A 17512-nucleotide genomic window follows, 5' to 3' on the forward strand; every position below is an offset into this window, starting at 1 on the left:
TGAGTATAGGTCTAATTTTCTTCTTCTACATAAGGACATCCAGTTTTTCTAAGGCCATTTGTTGAAGATGATGTGTTTCCTCCAGTGGGTGGTTTTTGGTATCTTTGTCAAGTATTAGATGTGGTGTTTATGTTTATGTGTACTCACATTAGTCTTTTGTTTTATTAATTTACATATCTATTTTTGTGCCATTCATACATTGGTTTTGTAACAATGGCTCTGTTATATATCTTGAAATATATCTGAGAATTTTGTAGTTCAAAAGGGGAGGAAAATGTTAGAATGGGTATGTTTATTTCTGAAAACAATAAAATGAGGATTTTTTTGCTGAACTTTCATTGAATCTATAATATTAATTCTGTCAACACATGAGTATGGGATTTCTGTTTTCTAGATTCTAAAATCTAGAATATTTTTCAAAATTTTTTCTTCAGAAATTTAAAGTTTTCATTGTAAAAGTCCTTCACTTCTTGGATAGGATTGTTTCTAGATATTATTTTCTTTGAGGATATTCTAAATATGTCAGTAATCTCCTCTATATGTTTGTTGGTAATTATAGGGAAACTATTTCATAATTTGATTCTGTAACCTGATACTTTGCTAAAACTTTTTATGATTTCTAGAAGTTTTTGGTAGAAGTTTTGGGATCCCTGTTGTACAGTGTCACCTGCAAAATAAGATAGCTTGACTTCTTGTTTCATTCTTTGTATCCCTTAGCTTCCTTCTTTTGCCTTATTTCTACAGCTAGTGCTTCAAACAACCCTGTCTCATTCATGATTTCAAAGGGAATACTTCAAATTTTTCTCCATTCAAGATTATGTTGGCAGTGGGTGTGTAATATGTAGTCTTTATTGTGTTGAGATACATGATCTTCAATTCTACTCTCTTTTGGACTTTTATTAGAATTTCATCATAGAAATGACTTTATGAAAAAGTTTTTCTGCAGCTTTTGAGATAGTCATATGACTGCGGTTTTATATCCACTTATATAACTTATTGCATTTATTCACTTACATATGTTGAACCAAACCCACATCTCCAGGATAAAGCCAACCTGGTGATGGTGGATGATATTTTTGATATACATCTGTATTCAGTTTACAGGTATTTTCCTGAAGATTTTCAAATGTATGTTTATTTTGTCCTGTGCCTGCCTCTCTCTCTCTCTCTCTCTCTCTCTCTCTCTCTCTCTCTCTCTCTCTCTCTTTCTTTCTCCCCCCACCCCCGTGTGTGTGTGTGTGTGTGTGTGTGTGTGTGTGTGTGTGTGTGTTACCTGGTTTGGTCATTAGACTAATACTGGCTTTATATAAGGTGTTTAGGAGTGCTTCTTTTATTTCTAGTTCTTTGACTGATTTAAGAAGGACTGAGTGTAGGTCTTTGATAGTCTGATAGAATAGTCCTGTGAATTTATCTGGACCATAACTTTTTCAGTGTTTAAGCTACTATTTCAGTCTTAGGTTTAAGTTGTAAGTCTTTTCTTGGTTAAAATTCAGTGTCTTGTTCAGTAGTCTGGATGAGTCTAGAAGTTAGTTTGATTCTTTCAAATTATTCAATTTAATGGAGTACACGTGTTTTAAATATGCCCTTACAGTATTCTTATTTTCTTTGGTGTATGTAGTAATGTTTCCCTATTCGTTTCTAATTCTATTAATTTTGGTCCTCTCTTCTTTATTTTGGTTATTTGGTTCAAAGGTCTGTCAATCTTGTTTATCTTCTCTTGAGCCAGATCTTGGATTCATTCACTCCTCGTATACTACTTCAGAATTCATTAAGATTTGTTTTGTGCCCCAGAATTTGACCTAGTTTAGAAAAGTTTCCATGTACTACTGACCAGAATGAGTGTTAGTAGATGTTTAAGTGGCATATACTATAAGTATATACTAAGTCCATTTAATCTCTGATGTCTTTCTTAGAGACTACAAGAGTTCAGCTTTTGTTCTCATCACAGGAAAACAGTAAAGTGAAAGAACTGGATACCCTAAGTATCTTGAGGCATCAATGCACCATACCAACATCCTGAGCCATCCCACTCTGCATCAAGAAAATGCACAATTATAAGAGTGGCAAAGTAAGAGGGAGGTGGGATGCTTTGCATATGCTTGGCCCAGGAAGTGGCATTATTAAAAGGTGTGGCCTTGTTGAAGTGTGTCACTGTGGAGGTGAGCTTGAAGATGCTCATTCTAGCTGTCTTAGGATGCTCAGTCTGTTCCTGGATTCCTTCAGGTGAAGATGTAGAACTTAGCTCCTCCTGCACTATGCCTGCCTCGATGCTATGATGCTGCCATCCTCCCCCCTTGATGATAATGGACTGAACCTTTGGACCTGTAAGCCAGCCCCAATTAAATGTTGTCCTTTATAAAATTTACATTTGCCATGGTGTCTGTTCACAGCAATAAGGGGGTATATTGTCAAATTATCAGAAAAATAAATAAACAAATACAAGAAGACTGAAATCATCCCATGGATCCTATCAGAATAGCATGGGACTAAGGCTGGTCTTCAATAACAACAAAAACAACAGAAAGTCCACACACACATAGAAGCTGTACAGTGCTCTACTCAATGATAACTTGGTCAAGGAAGAAATAAAGAAATGAAAGAGTTTTTAGAATTTAGTGAAAAAGAAGGAACAACATACCCAAACTAATGGGACACAATGAAAGCAGTGCTAAGAAGAAAACTCACAGGTCTGAGTGCCTCCAAAAAGAAACTTGAGAGTGTATACACTAGCAGATTGACAGCACATGTAAAAACTCTAGAACAAAAAAAGGAAATACACACAAGAGGAGTACAGAGAAGGAAATACTCAAACTCAGAATGGAAATGGACCAAAAGAAACAAAAAGAACTATACAAAGAATCAACAAAACCAGGAGCTGGTTCTTTGAAAAAGTCAACAAGTTAGATAAACCATTAGCCTAACTAACCACAAGGCACAGAGACAGAATCCAAATTAACAAAATCAGAAATGAAAAGATAGACATAACAACAGAATATGAGGAAATTCAAAATCATCAGATTCTACTACAAAAGCCTATACTCAACAAAACTAGATAATCTGGACGAAATGGACAATTTTCTAGACAGATACCAGATACCAAAGGTAAATCAGGATCAGATAAACCATCAAAACAGTCCCATAACTCCTAAAGAAATAGAAACAGTTTTTAAAAGTTTCCCAACCAAAAGAAGCCCAGGACCAGATGGGTTTAGGGCAGAATTCTATCAGACCCTCACGGAAGAACTCATATCGATACTGTACAAACTATTCCACAAAATAGAAACAGAAGGAGCACTACCCAATTCCTTCTATGAAGCCACAATTATGCTTATACCTAAATGGCACAAAGACCCAACAAAGAAAGAGAACTTCAGACCAATTTCCCTTGTGCAATATCAATGCAAAAATAATAAAATTCTCAAAAACCGAATCCAAGAACATATCAAAACAATCATCCATCAGAGTCAAGTAGGCTTCATCCCAGGGGTACAGAGATGTTTCAAAATACGGAACTCCATCAATGTAATACACTAAAAAAACAAACTGAAAGAAAAAAAAACACATGATCATCTCATTAGATGCTAAGAAAGCATTTGACAAAAAAACTTTTACTAAAAGTCTTGGAAAGATCAGGAATTCAAGGCTCATACATAAACATAGTAAAAGCAATATACAGCAAACCAGTAGCCCACATCAAATAGAGAGAAATTTGAAGCAATCCCACTAAAATCAGGAACAAGACAAGACTGCCCACTCTCTCCCTACCTATTCACTATAGTACTTAAAGTTCTAGCCAGAGCAATTAGAGAACAAAAAGAGGTCAAAGGCATACAAATTGGAAAGGAAGAAGTAAAAGTATCACTTCAAAAAATCATCAAATCCTACTACAAAAGCTTATACTCAACAAAACTGGAAAATCTGGATGAAATGGACAATTTTAAATGATATGATAGTATATGTAAATGACCCCAAAAGTTCGATGAGAGAACTACTAAGCCTGATAAAAATTTCAACAAAGTAGCTGGACATAAAATTGGCTCAATCAAATCAGTAGCCTTCTTATACTCAAAGGATAAACAGGATGAGAAAGAAATACGGGAAATGACAGCCTTCACAATAGTCACAAACAATATAAAATTCCTCAATGTGACTCTAACCAAGCAAGTGAAAGGTCTGTATGTCAAGAACTTCAATTCTCTGAAGAAGTTGAAGAAGATCTCAGAAGGTGAAAAGATATCTCATGCTCATGGATTGACAAGATTAATATTATTAAAATGGCCATACCAAAAGCAATCTACAGATTCAATGCAATCCTCATCAAAATTCCAACACAATTCTTCATAGAGTTAGAAAGCACAATTTGCAAATTCATTTGGAATAACAAAAAAATCCAGGATGGGGAAAACTATCCTCAACAATAAAAGAACTTCTGGGGAAATCATCATCCCTGACCTCAAGGAATATTACAGAACAATAGTAATAAAACAGTATGGTATTGGTACAGAGACAAGCAGGTAAATCAATGGAATAAAATTGAAGACACAGAAATGAACTCACACACCTATGATTACTTGATCTTTGACAAAGGAGCTAAAACCATCAAATGGAAAAAAGATAACACTTTCAACAAATGGTGCTGGTTCAACTGGAGGTCAGCATGTAGAAGAATGCAAGTTGATCCATTCTTATCACCCTGTGCAAAGCTCAAGTTCAAGTGGTTCAATGACCTCTACATCAAACCAGATACACTCAAACTAATAGAAGAAAAAGTGGAGAAGAACCTCAAACACATGGGCACTGGGGAAATTTTCCTGAACAGAACACCAATGGCTTATGCTCTAAGATCAAGAATAGATAAAGGGGCTTCATAAAACTTCAAAGCTTCTGTAAGGCAAAGGACACTGCCATTAGTACAGAATGGCAACCAACAGATTAGGGAAATATCTTTACCAATCTTACATCTGATAGAGGGCTAGTATCTAACATATACAAAGAACTTCAGAAGTTAGACTTCAGAGAATCATATAACCCTATTAAAAAATGGGGTACAGAGCTGAACAAAGAATTCTCAGCTGAGGAATATCAAATGATTGAGAAGTATGTAAAGAAATGTTCAACATCCTTAGTCATCAGGGAAATGCAAATCAAAACAACTCTGAGATTCCACCTCACACCAGTCAGAATGGTTAAAATCAAAAACTCAGGTGACAGCAGATGCTGGCAAGGATGTAGAGAAAGAGGAACCCTCCTCCATTGTTAGTGTGACTGAAAACTGGTACAACCACTCTGGAAATTAGTCTGGAGGTTCCTCAGAAAATTGGACATACCATTACCTGAGGACCCGGCTATACCACTCCTAGGCATATACCCAAATGATCCTCCAACATACAACAAATACACATGCTCCACTATGTTCATAGCAGCCTTATTTATAATAGCTTGAAGCTAGAAAGAACCCAGATCCCCTTTGACAGAGGAATGGATACAGAAAATATGGTACATCTACAATGGAGTACTATTCAGCGATCAAAACAATGACTTCATGAAATTCATGGGCAAATGGATGGAACTAGAAAATAACATCCTAAGTGAGGAGATAACCCAATCACAAAAAGAAGAAGAAGAAGAAAAAAACCATGGTAATGCACTCACTGATAAGTGGATATTAGCTCACAAGCTGGAATTCCCCATGATACAATCCATAGACCACATGAAGCTCAAGAAGAAGGATGATCAAAGTGTGGATGCTTCAGTCCTTCTTAAAAGGGGGAACAAAAATATTCATAGGAGGGGATATGGAGAAAAAGTTTGGAGCAGAGACTGGAGGAATGGCCATTCAGATCCTGCCCCACCTTTGGATCCAGCCCATATATACAGCCACCAAAACTAGACAATATTGATGAAGCCAAGAAGTGCATGTTGACAGGAGCCTGACATAGCTGTCTCCTGAGAGACTCAGCCAGGGCGTGACAAATACAGAGGCAAATGCTAGCAACAAACCATTGAACTGAGAAAGGGGTCCCTATTGGAGGAATTAGAGAAAGGATTTAAAGTGCTGAAGAAGCTTGCAACCCCATAAGAACAATACCAACTAACCAGAGCCCCAGGGACTAAACCACTACCCAAAGAGTAGTAGAACAGATCCATGGCTCCAGCTGTATATGTAGCAGAGGATGGTCTTGTTGAATACCAATGCAAGGAGACGCCCTTGGTCCTGCCAAGGCTGGACTCCCCAGTGTAGGGGAATGTCAAGGCAGGGAAGAGGGAAGGGCATGTGGTTGGGAAGTGAGAATACCCTTATAGAAGAAGGGGAGAAAGGATGGGATAGGGGGCTTATGGAAAGGAAACAAGAAAGGGAATAACATTAGAAATGTAAATAAGAAAAATCCAATAAAACAAAAACACAATGACTTCATGAAAATCACAGGCAAATGAATGGAACTAGAAAATATCATCCCAAGTAAGGTAACCCAGTCACAAAAGAACACACATTGCACTCACTGATAAGTGGATATTAGCCCAAAAGCTCAGAATACCCAAGATACAATTACAGACCACATGACTCTAGGAAGAAGGAAGATCAAAGTGTAGATGCGTCAGTCCCTCTTAGAAGGGGGAACAAAATAGTCACAGGAGAAAATACACAGAAAAAGTTTAGAGCAGAGACTGAAGGAAAGGCCATCTAGAGATTGTCCCATCTGGGAATCCATCTCATATACAGTCATCAGACCCAGACACTACTGCAAATGCCAAGAAGTGCACACTGACAGGAGTGCGATATAGCTGTCTCCTGAGAGGCTCTGCTAGAGCCTGAGAAACACAGACGTGGATGCTTGAAGCCAACCACTCAACTGAGAATGGGGTCCCCAATGAAGGATTTAGAGAAAAGACGGAAGGAGCTGAAGGGGCTTGTAACCCCATGGGAAAAACAACAATATCAACCAATCAGACCTCACAGAGCTCCCAGAGATTAAACCACCAGCCAAAGAGTACCCATGGCTCCAGCTGCACATGTAGCAGAGGATGGCTTTGTCTAGCATCAGTTGGAGGAGAGGCCCTTGGTCCTGTGAAGGCTCAATTCTCCAGTGTAGGGGAGTGTCAGGGCAGGGAGGTGGAGGGGGGGTCAGGTGAGGGAAGAGCACCCTTATATAACCAGGGCATGGAGGGATGGGATAGAGGGTTTCCAAAGGGAAAAACTAAGAAAGGGGATAACATTTGAAATGTTAATAAAGAAAACATACAATAAGAGAAAATTTTAAAAAATGTCATCCCTAAGTCATACAGACATGCACACATACAAACACACACACACACACACACACACACGTGCATGCATGCACACACACAACCAAACACTTCATCTAATATTTTACTTTCCTTTCCAGAGAATGCCACTGTTAAAATGGACTGTTTCCTTTCATAAGTAATTTACTGAAAACCTTTGAATTGTAACAATATAAAAGAGAGTCCATGAGAAAAGTAATAGTCTCAACTTTTTTATGTCCACCATTTCCCAACCCAGCATCCCAGGGATAAGTTGTCTGGTGGTCCTAAAATGAGCATGAGTGGGGGCTACACACATCCAACAGCTGAATCATCATTTATTTGAACAGGATGCTGCCTGGCCCATAAGAATCCTCAAGCCATGCCCTACTTCACACCTGTATTCACCAGTTACCTTTCAATCACCCTAGCATGAGGACTCGGGACTCTGCTCCTTCTTCTTTCTCCTACCTAGAACAGTTCAGAAAAGTTCATTAATATTTGGGGGTATTTTTTGAAGCATCTGGAGACAAGAGACAAGATTCTTTTCATTGATAACTATTAAAAAAACCTTTTTCAGTAAAAACTGACTATATTGAAAAGGAGAAAATTAAATGGCTACAAGTCAGTGACCATGGGGACCCCAGCCCAGGGTAGCAATTCAGCAGTAGCATACAGATTGAGTCCCTTATGCAAAAGTGCTTCAGATTTCAGAGGTTTTCCAGGTTTAGAATATTTGAATATATTTAATGACACATCTTGGAGATAAGGTCCAAGTTTGAATACAAACTCCATGTATGTCTCATACACACAGTACACAAATAGTCTCCAACATTTGACTTTACAAACAGGTCACGGGTGGAATTTTCTGATTATTGCACCATCTCGGCCAGTGAAAAACTTCATATTTAGTGGGGCATTTCAGATTTCAGATTTTTGAGTTAGAGGTGTACAACCCATACTCATAAACCAGCCTCACTTAGCTTTTTTTTCATGTTGCACAGAAAAAGGAGAAGTTCCCTGCCCAGTGAGTTACAGCACTTCCCTCCACAGTGGTGGAGAAGCCTGGACTACAAGCTGGCAAGTGATCCTCAAAGGTACAAAACCGAAGCCTCGTGCCTCCCTCTGTTGGTGAGTTAGTGAGTTCCTTAGTGCTGAGAATCATACCCATGGGTTTGTGCATATGATTCAAGCGCTGGTAAATAACTATATACCCAACTCATAGTTCCTTTTCATTCTTCTTTTACTGGTATGTATGTGTATCATTAAACTTACATTTCTGTTCTATTCTTCCACTGAATTCTGTTCAAACGATGTTTTATATGTAAAGGTCTTCTTCTTGATTATACCAAATGGACAAAAGTCAAAATTTTTAATTCAACTTTTTGTTTCCTCTGAAACCATGGTTTTAAATGAAAAATATCCATCTGGATTTGAATTATCAGGATATAACCCAGGCATGCGATTGCAGCATCTGAGAACCTGAAACAGAAAGATTGTACTAAGTTCCTGGTCATCCTGGACCATATCACAGATTCTAGGCCAGTGTGGGCTACAGAATAAGATTTTTGTCTCAAAACAAACAAAAACCCCAAAAATAAAATAAGACATCGAAAAGAACCATTCTGCTTTCTGACTGTGAACACAATGTGGCAGGTCATCTGATGTTCCTGCCATCACATCTCTCCCATAGCGATGGACTGTAGCCCTTCAAACTAGGATTATGATTAAAGAAGGCAGACAAGAGACAGAATCTCCAAAGGCAGTGAGTAGGAAGGGATAGACAACCTCTCAGAACGTCTTGATGAATCCTTGCTTCAGAGTCTGATAATCTGAGTTCAATCTCCACCATTCGCATGGTCTAAAAAGTAAAAACTGACTCCTAAAAATGTCCTCTGACCTCCACATGCATGCTGGGACACATGTACATGCATGAGTATGTGAGTATGTATGTGTATACAAATATACACATGCATGCAAATAAATAAGTAAATAAAACTTTAAACTAGCTATCATTAGCAGTAGAAGTTGCATAAATAGCTTCAGTTTTATTTAAAAAAAAGAATGGTATAGGAAATCTACATAGCAATAGACAGAGCATAGAATCTACCCGAGAGGGGGCACAAACAGCAAACCAGCAGGAGCTACACCTTAAGATGGGCATGGGAAATCTGAACTATATCTCCAGTAATGGAAATTTTTAAAAAGCAGAAAAGAATGGGGAGCCAGACAAAAGGGGTACAGGGCAACACTGAAAAAGGTAGAAGAGGGTCCATGAGAGTTCTTGCCATACCCACCAAATCAGCTTCACGACACCATTAATAAAGACCTGCTGAAACAACAGAGAGCAAGACCCAGCTTTCTCAGGAGACTCTAAGCTCATGTTCTGACTTAGTGCCAAAACAAGACCAACAGAATACCCCCAAACTGAAAAAAAAAAAAAAGAAAAGAAAAGAAAAACTTCAAACAGCACAATACATTGATCATTGAGGTAAAAATCTGGTGAGAACCAGTCTGCACAGGAATGTAAACACAAGTTCCAAGCCACACTCATATCAGGTTTTAGACAAGGTCAAAGCCAAATTTTGCAATAAGACTCATTAAGACAAAATACAGCTCACATAAGAAAGCCTGGGAGTCAGTCTAGCAGTGGTAAAAAGTTTCCTGAACAGACGGGAATCTGGGGTTCAGGAAGGAATTCCAAAAGTCTCCAGATGGAAGCTGGCAAATGGAGCAGACAGATTCATGGGAAATGCCCTTCGCACTGTTACAGCTTGAATCTAAAATACCTCACAAAGGTCAGGGAATTAAGGACTTGGTTGCCAGCTAATGGCACTGTTGGAAGGTGTTAGAAACTAGGAGCAGGGAAGAGACATGGCTTCTCCTTTTTCCTTTCTTGTTCTTTCCCAGCTACCATTAGATGAGCAGCTCTCTGCCACGCCCTTCCGTCATGATACCCTTTCCTTATCAGGCCTCAAAGCAGGGGCACTAGCACATCACAGACTAGAGTCTCTGAACTCATCAGTCAGAATGAACATTTCCTCCCGTAAGCTGCTTATCTTGGGTATTTGATTACAGCAAGGAAAAGCTAACACACTCACTAAATAAACACACAGGATGAAAGCAGTTAGCATAGCAAAGCTACTTAGTTGCAGAATTCCCAAATCACGGCATAGTTCCATATTGTCAGTATAAGTAATCACTTGACAATTCAGCCATATGTCTCAATTAAATCACAGTGCAAAGAATGGAATACTTCACTGGCAGTTATTGGTCAGGGAGACCGCAGGTGTCTCCAAAAAATCAAGACCATTACCAATTACTTTGGTTATCTACTGAATATTTTGGCAGTAGTGAATAAAGAAAAACAAACAGGAAATGTTCTTCCCTTTCAGCTAAATTCCTAGTCCTGGAAGGTACTGTACAGACCGCTGATGGAGAATGGTCAATGGTCTTACCCAGCTTTGGACCCTGCGTGCAATATGACCCTGCCAGACAAGATGTGCCCTCTCGTGCGATAGTAGTATGACCATTCGAGAGTAACTAGGGCGGTTAGGTTGGATTTAAGGTCTACTCCAATGGAGAGAATTTTGTGGATGAAGTTATAATCTAAATCAAAAGCCCCCAGTTTGGGAGGCCATGACGTCAATGTCTTCTAAATATCTGTTTATAAACTTTAACCTAGGCTGCTTTCAACTTTGGTCAAATAAGTTTCTTTTTGCAATGGGCAGGAGCTAATGCAAAGGCATAATTGGCCAAAGTGTTAATAATAAGAGACTGAGTGCTCATCCTATGTGGAACAGCTTTATCAACTTCTACATCGCCCCACCAGGTCTCAAAAAAAAATGTTAAGGAAGAGGAGATAACAATGCAAAAGGAATGGTGGAGAGGAATGTTGTAAAAGTCTGTCCTCTGGATCTGACAAAACGATTACACTCATGAACTCACAGCATCTATGGTAACCACACAAAACCACAGAAGATTAAGCCAACTAAAATTCTGGGAGGCGAGAGGAAAATGTTCCCTGGGTCACATTCATTCCTGAAAAGATATTGGTAGTTGATAGTGGCTTTAGAGGGGAAAGCATTGCTTATTGATAATGTGGCCACTTGTCGGTTCCTTTGCTCCATCCAGCACATGCCCCCAAACCTATGCACATATGAGCAGCTCTGATTGTAAGATGGATGGATGGATGGATGATGGATGGATAGATAGATAGATAGATAGATAGATAGATAGATAGATAGATAGATAGATGATAGATAGATAATAGATTATAGATAGATAGATAGATAGATAGATAGATAGATAGATAGATAGATAGATAGATGATAGATAGATAGATAGATAGATAGATAGATAGATAGATAGATAGATAGATATAGATAGATAGATGATAGATAGATAATAGTAGATAATAGATAGATTATAGATAGATAGAAAGAAAGATAGATAGATAGATAGATAGATAGATAGATAGATAGATAGACAGACAGACAGATAGATGATGGATGGATATATATATATGTATATATATGTTGGAAAGGATATATTTTGGGAAAGATTTGGAGAAGGAAATTAAGGAGTATATGTGATTACATTTCATTGTACACATGTATAAAATTCTCCAATAAAAAATATGTTTTTTACAAGACAGAAGGAAGAAAAATTGAAAATAAATGACTCAGCATAGAAGGAATTGCAAACTACTCACTAGAACTTGTCACTTTCTTCAGCCCATACAAATATTTCCAATAATTCTTCTGTTAGAAAGTTTCAACAATGTAGGCCAATATACCAAAGCAAAATATAGATTGAGGGAAAATTTGCCTTCTAGAAAATAGTGGACAAGATTCACTATTAAAAAAAGAGACCTGACAGACTCCTGAGCCAGAGCATCCTAGGCAAAACAACCAACCCACAAATCAATGATCTTAAGATTGCTTGTCTTAAATTTCTCCAGAATCAAGCAGGAATAATGATCAATGCTTGCAATCCCAGCACTTGGGAATCTGAGGCAGGAGGATTGCATGCCGTAGTCCACTCTGAACATGAGAAAATAAATGAAAGAACCTGTCTTGAGAACAGAAGCTCCCCATACTTAAAAAGCATAGGGCACCTTTGATGGGGCCTCACCACAATGCACTGGCTTCTATGGCCACTTGGTAGGGAGAGGGATGAAGGCCTGAGTCTCAGGGCTGCCAAATGTTGGAAAGAATGAGGTCTCCCAGTGTGAGATGGTGGAAAGGTGCTATGGAGAGGAGTGTCCAATGGCCAGTGTTAACTTGACAGTCCGTATAATGTTCTTCATTCCCAAACTTACTAAATATCTGCTACACACAAGTGTATCCCAAAAGCAGGAAAGGAAACCGGTCTGATCATCTAAGTCCTACTTTCATCCATACAGAGCAGAACAGAAGTGAACCTAAGAGAAAAGATGAAGAAAAAAATGAGCTGAAGAACCTATCCGTGCAAGAACTTTGAGTCAGAATGTATGTGGGAGCATCACCATCGGGAACCCACAGACACTGGAAAATTTATTCAGTATGTGAAACAAGAGTTTCATTCCTTTTTATCTTGGTCTCAAAGGACAAGATGACCTCAGCTAAGAGTTGAGTTGCACAAAGCAAATTAATTCCTGGAACAGAGGCCACCGAAGCCAACCAGGCCTGCAGCTATTAGGTTGCCCCAATGTGTAAACTAGGAATAGGGTGTAAGACATATGCTCCAAGTGACTTCTTCAGCCCCTGATGATATGACGAACTCAATGTTCTTGATATAGATCAATGTCTTTATCTGTAAAATAAAAATTGTAGTTTCATGAAGCACATGCACTCTTTGTAGTAACTTAAATAAAATCACACACGCAGCAAGTATCTCAGAATTGGAGTCAATTACTAAAATTATTGTTGAATTGCTCAGGTTTTATTTTTTTGAAACATGATCTACAATGTAACGCAAACTGACTTCAAACTTTCTGTCCACCTGTTTCAGCTTCTTGAATCTTGACATAGTAAGCATGTGCTATCATACCCAACTAGATTATTAATTATTGGTTTATCTTTTGTCCTTTGCTAAGGTGTATTTGTGTGTGTGTGTATGTGTGTGTGACATATTTTCTATAAATCATTCAACAAAAATTTTTAAGTATATAGTACAGAACACAATAAGAAAATTAAATTCTTTATATACTATTGTTTCTATTTGGTGTTGAGTTCACATCTTCATTTTTAGAGGATTTACTGCCAAAAGGTGTCCTTTTAGAGGACAATTTAAGTCTAGCACATATATTAAAAACTCAATACAAAGGAGGGCTGATGTTGAGGGATGAGTAAAAACAAGGGAAGCATATCTTGGATGTCATAATGGCATGTATTGTTAGTTATTAAAAATGGACTATATATTTAATGCAGAATTGCTAATTGCCAAAGAAAAGCCAAAAACAAATTCAATTAGCTTCAAAGTTTACTTTAGCCATAAGATGTAGTAACTTTTATTTACTGGAGAAGCAATAACTGTCCACAGCTGTGAGACCTTAAGAAAATATTCTAGGTGACACTGAATGCCTGACATTGCCTTGGGTGACAAGAAAGAATTATGGCTGTAAGTCTACAGCACTGTTGTATTTCTACTGAATGGTTAAAATAAGAAGAAAATTGAAATCTTCTCCTTAGACCCAAAGAGAAAGGAAGGAGACTCTACCTTGGTCAAGGGAGTGAGGGGTTACAGTAACCATCTCCCATACAATGACCCACCCACGTATACTCAAGTGAAGAAGCATAATGTATAGTTGCTGTACTCTTCAGAAAATTGGATGTTTTCTCCTTGCAAGTTTCTATCGAGGTCTTGTAAGCTCTATTCCACAGTAATACTCAGTGGGGATGGTTCTGGATAAGCCCTGATCAGTTAGAACAGGGAGAGTGCCAACTCTCCGTTCTGAAGAAGCATCGCTCTCCTAAGCACAGACCTCTTTGCTCCATTTCAGAGACATGGATTCTGTTACTCTAAGTGGAGCCCATGCCTTAGCAGTGAGTAACCAGGCTCCATTTTTGTGGAAAGATAGAGAGGAAGAATGAATAGTATTTATAGTGCCCATGTTTCAGTGATTGGTTGAAACCAGCAGCACTACTCTGGGATGTTGTAGAACCTTTGGGAGATGGGACCTTGATAGAGAAAGTATGTCATTAGGGATTGGAGGGGGGGGCATGTTATTCATTACTGCTTCTTGGCTTTCTCCATACTTTCAGTTCAGCCATAAACTGAGCATCTGATGCTCCTGCCTCCATCACATCCTGCCCAAGTACAAAAGATCAAATGACCCTGACTGAGCTACTAAGCCACAAAGCCAAATTAGATCTTCATTCCCTTAAATTGTGTCTGGAACTTGGTCACATCAATGAGAAAAACAATGCATACAGGTAAATCCCTCTCTCTGCTTGAAAAGGGCGTAAGAGAGAAGCAAGTTATGGTAACGTTTATATATACTGACAATATGTCAAACTCTGTATTCTTCCTGCAAGTTTTGAAAAGTCATGTATTTGAATTACTTATAAAAATTAAGAACACATGACACACTCCTATAATCTATGTTTTCAAGGGATCTTTGCAAGAGAGCTCAAAGTTCATCATCAACATAGTCTACATGGTGAGGGCATAGTCTACATGGTGAAAGCCTGTCTCAAAAACCAGAAAGACAGTGACAATGAATGTTAATACCCATGTCTAACAAGATTATGGGCCAAAAGTGTGTTCCCAACTTTGGGCTAACATTTCTTGAAAGCAAATTTCTATGCCAGCTTAGGACTGAATCCAAATATTCTACCCTAGAAGATGATTAAGCACTTACAGACTTATCACCACTGCCATTGTATGCCAGCCCTGGTAAAACTGTGCTGGTATGTTTCCAGCTCTCAACCCACCATCTTTATTTTCAGTGGTCACTTTACAGAACACAGCTAAATGATAGGGGGAAGTTAATCCTTCAAGACAATTTTTTCCAACTAAATTTAGCCTGAGTAACTAAATAAGTAGACCCAACTATATCTGATCATTTGTCATGAGTCCGCTAGGTCCCAGAAATATTCATCTAAAATATTTTAGAATAGTCAGTTTAAATCACCCTTTATAACCTTTCTTATAGGGTAGACTAACTTCTAAAACCACTTTTATTTGTGACTATAAATCTCATTCTTACTGTCTTTTAAATTCAACTTTTTCATTAATTATTATATATACACATGTATTTGTATGTGTGTTTGTTTTGTATTTATAAATACATAAATATAACCTGCAATTCTGTATGTTTCTGATATGTATACACTTTGAGGGCTGACATTTTAGTATTGGTTAATCAACTGCTATGCTCTTCCTTAAAAACACTACTCTCCTAAGACCCATGATAGCACTAGTCCTGGGTAGTTGACTAGGTTTCCACTACCAGGCATGGTTTCCTTCTTGTTAAGGAGTATGAGTATATCTTTCCTTAGTCTGAGGGGGTATTCTTTATGATCATGTTTGAAGATATGTTCTATTCCACTTGTTCTTTTCCACTGACTTAGTATTCTGTTGGCTAGATAAATAAGGTGCACATCTTTTTTTTTTTAACTTTTTTTTTCTTTTTTTCTTTTTTTATTAACTTGAGTGTTTCTTATTTACATTTCGAGTGTTATTCCCTTTCCCGGTTTCCAGGCAAACATCCCCCTAATCCCTCCCCCTCCCCTTCTTTATGGGTGTTCCCCTCCCCACCCTCCCCCCATTACTGCCCTCCCCCCAACAATCACGTTCACTGGGGGATCAGTCTTAGCAGGACCCAGGGCTTCCCCTTCCACTGGTGCTCTTACTAGAATATTCATTGCTACCTATGAGGTCAGAGTCCAGGGTCAGTCCATGTATAGTCTTTAGGTAGTGGCTTAGTCCCTGGAAGCTCTGGTTGATTGGCATTGTTGTTCATAAGGGGTCTCGAGCTCCTTCAAGCTCTTCGAGTTCTTTCTCTGATTCCTTCAACAGGGGTCCCGTTCTCAGTTCAGTGGTTTGCTGCTGGCATTCGCCCCTGTATTTGCTGTATTCTGGCTGTGTCTCTCAGGAGCGATATACATCCGGCTCCTGTCGGCCTGCACTTCTTTGCTGCATTCATCTTGTCTAATTGGATAGCTGTAAATGTATGGGCCACATGTGGGGCAGGCTCTGAATGGTGTTCCTTCTGTGTCTGTTTTAATCTTTGCCTCTCTATTCCCTGCCAAGGGTATTCTTGTTCCCCTTTTAAAGAAGGAGTGAAGCATTCACATTTTGATCATCTGTCTTGAGTTTCATTTGTTCTAGGCATCTAGGGTAATTCAAGCATTTGGGCTAATAGCCACTTATCAGTGAGTGCATACCATATATGTCTTTCTGTGTTTGGGTTAGCTCACTCAGGATGATATTTTCCAGTTCCAACCATTTGCCTACGAATTTCATAAAGTCGTTGTTTTTGATAGCTGAGTAATATTCCATTGTGTAGATGTACCACATTCTCTGTATCCATTCCTCTGTTGAAGGGCATCTGGGTTCTTTCCAGCTTCTGGCTATTATAAATAAGGCTGCAATGAACATAGTGGAGCACGTGTTTTTTTTATATGTTGGGGCATCTTTTGGGTATATGCCCAAGAGAGGTATAGCTGGATCCTCAGGCAGTTCAATGTCCAATTTTCTGAGGATCCTCCAGACTGATTTCCAGGATGGTTGTACCAGTTTGCAATCCCACCAACAATGGAGGAGTGTTCCTCTTTCTCCACATCCTCGCCAGCATCTGTTGTCCCCTGAGTTTTTGATCTTAGCCATTCTCACTGGTGTGAGGTGAAATCTCAGGGTTGTTTTGATTTGCATTTCCCTTATGACTAAAGATGTTGAACATTTCTTTAGGTGTTTCTCCGCCATTCGGCATTCCTCAGCTGTGAATTCTTTGTTTAGCTCTGAGCCCCATTTTTTAATAGGGTTATTTGTTTCCCTGTGGTCTAACTTCTTGAGTTCTTTGTATATTTTGGATATAAGGACTCTATCTGTTGTAGGATTAGTAAAGATCTTTTCCCAATCTGTTGGTTGCCGTTTTGTCCTAACCACAGTGTCCTTTGCCTTACAGAAGCTTTGCAGTTTTATGAGATCCCATTTGTCGATTCTTGATCTTAGAGCATAAGCCATTGGTGTTTTGTTCAGGAAATTTTTTCCAGTGCCCATGTGTTCCAGATGCTTCCCTAGTTTTTCTTCTATTAGTTTG

At 38.6% G+C, this 17512-nt stretch overlaps 1 long non-coding RNA gene across 1 annotated transcript in view; it reads right to left on the minus strand.

Annotated features, from left to right (window-relative positions):
• Window positions 1-7481: 7481 nt before the first annotated feature.
• The window catches only part of LOC120103059 (uncharacterized), an 86127-nt gene continuing 76096 nt past the window's right edge, over window positions 7482-17512 (minus strand). The window contains exons 4-5 of the long non-coding RNA XR_015620627.1: window positions 8539-8745; window positions 7482-7734 (exon numbers count right to left, since the gene is read on the minus strand). This is a non-coding gene — a long non-coding RNA (uncharacterized LOC120103059). The remainder of the gene's footprint in view (window positions 7735-8538; window positions 8746-17512) is intronic.

This window comes from Rattus norvegicus, chromosome 5 (genome assembly GCF_021556685.1).
Source record: "Rattus norvegicus strain SHRSP/BbbUtx chromosome 5, alternate assembly SHRSP_T2T, whole genome shotgun sequence".
NCBI lineage: Eukaryota > Metazoa > Chordata > Mammalia > Rodentia > Muridae > Rattus > Rattus norvegicus.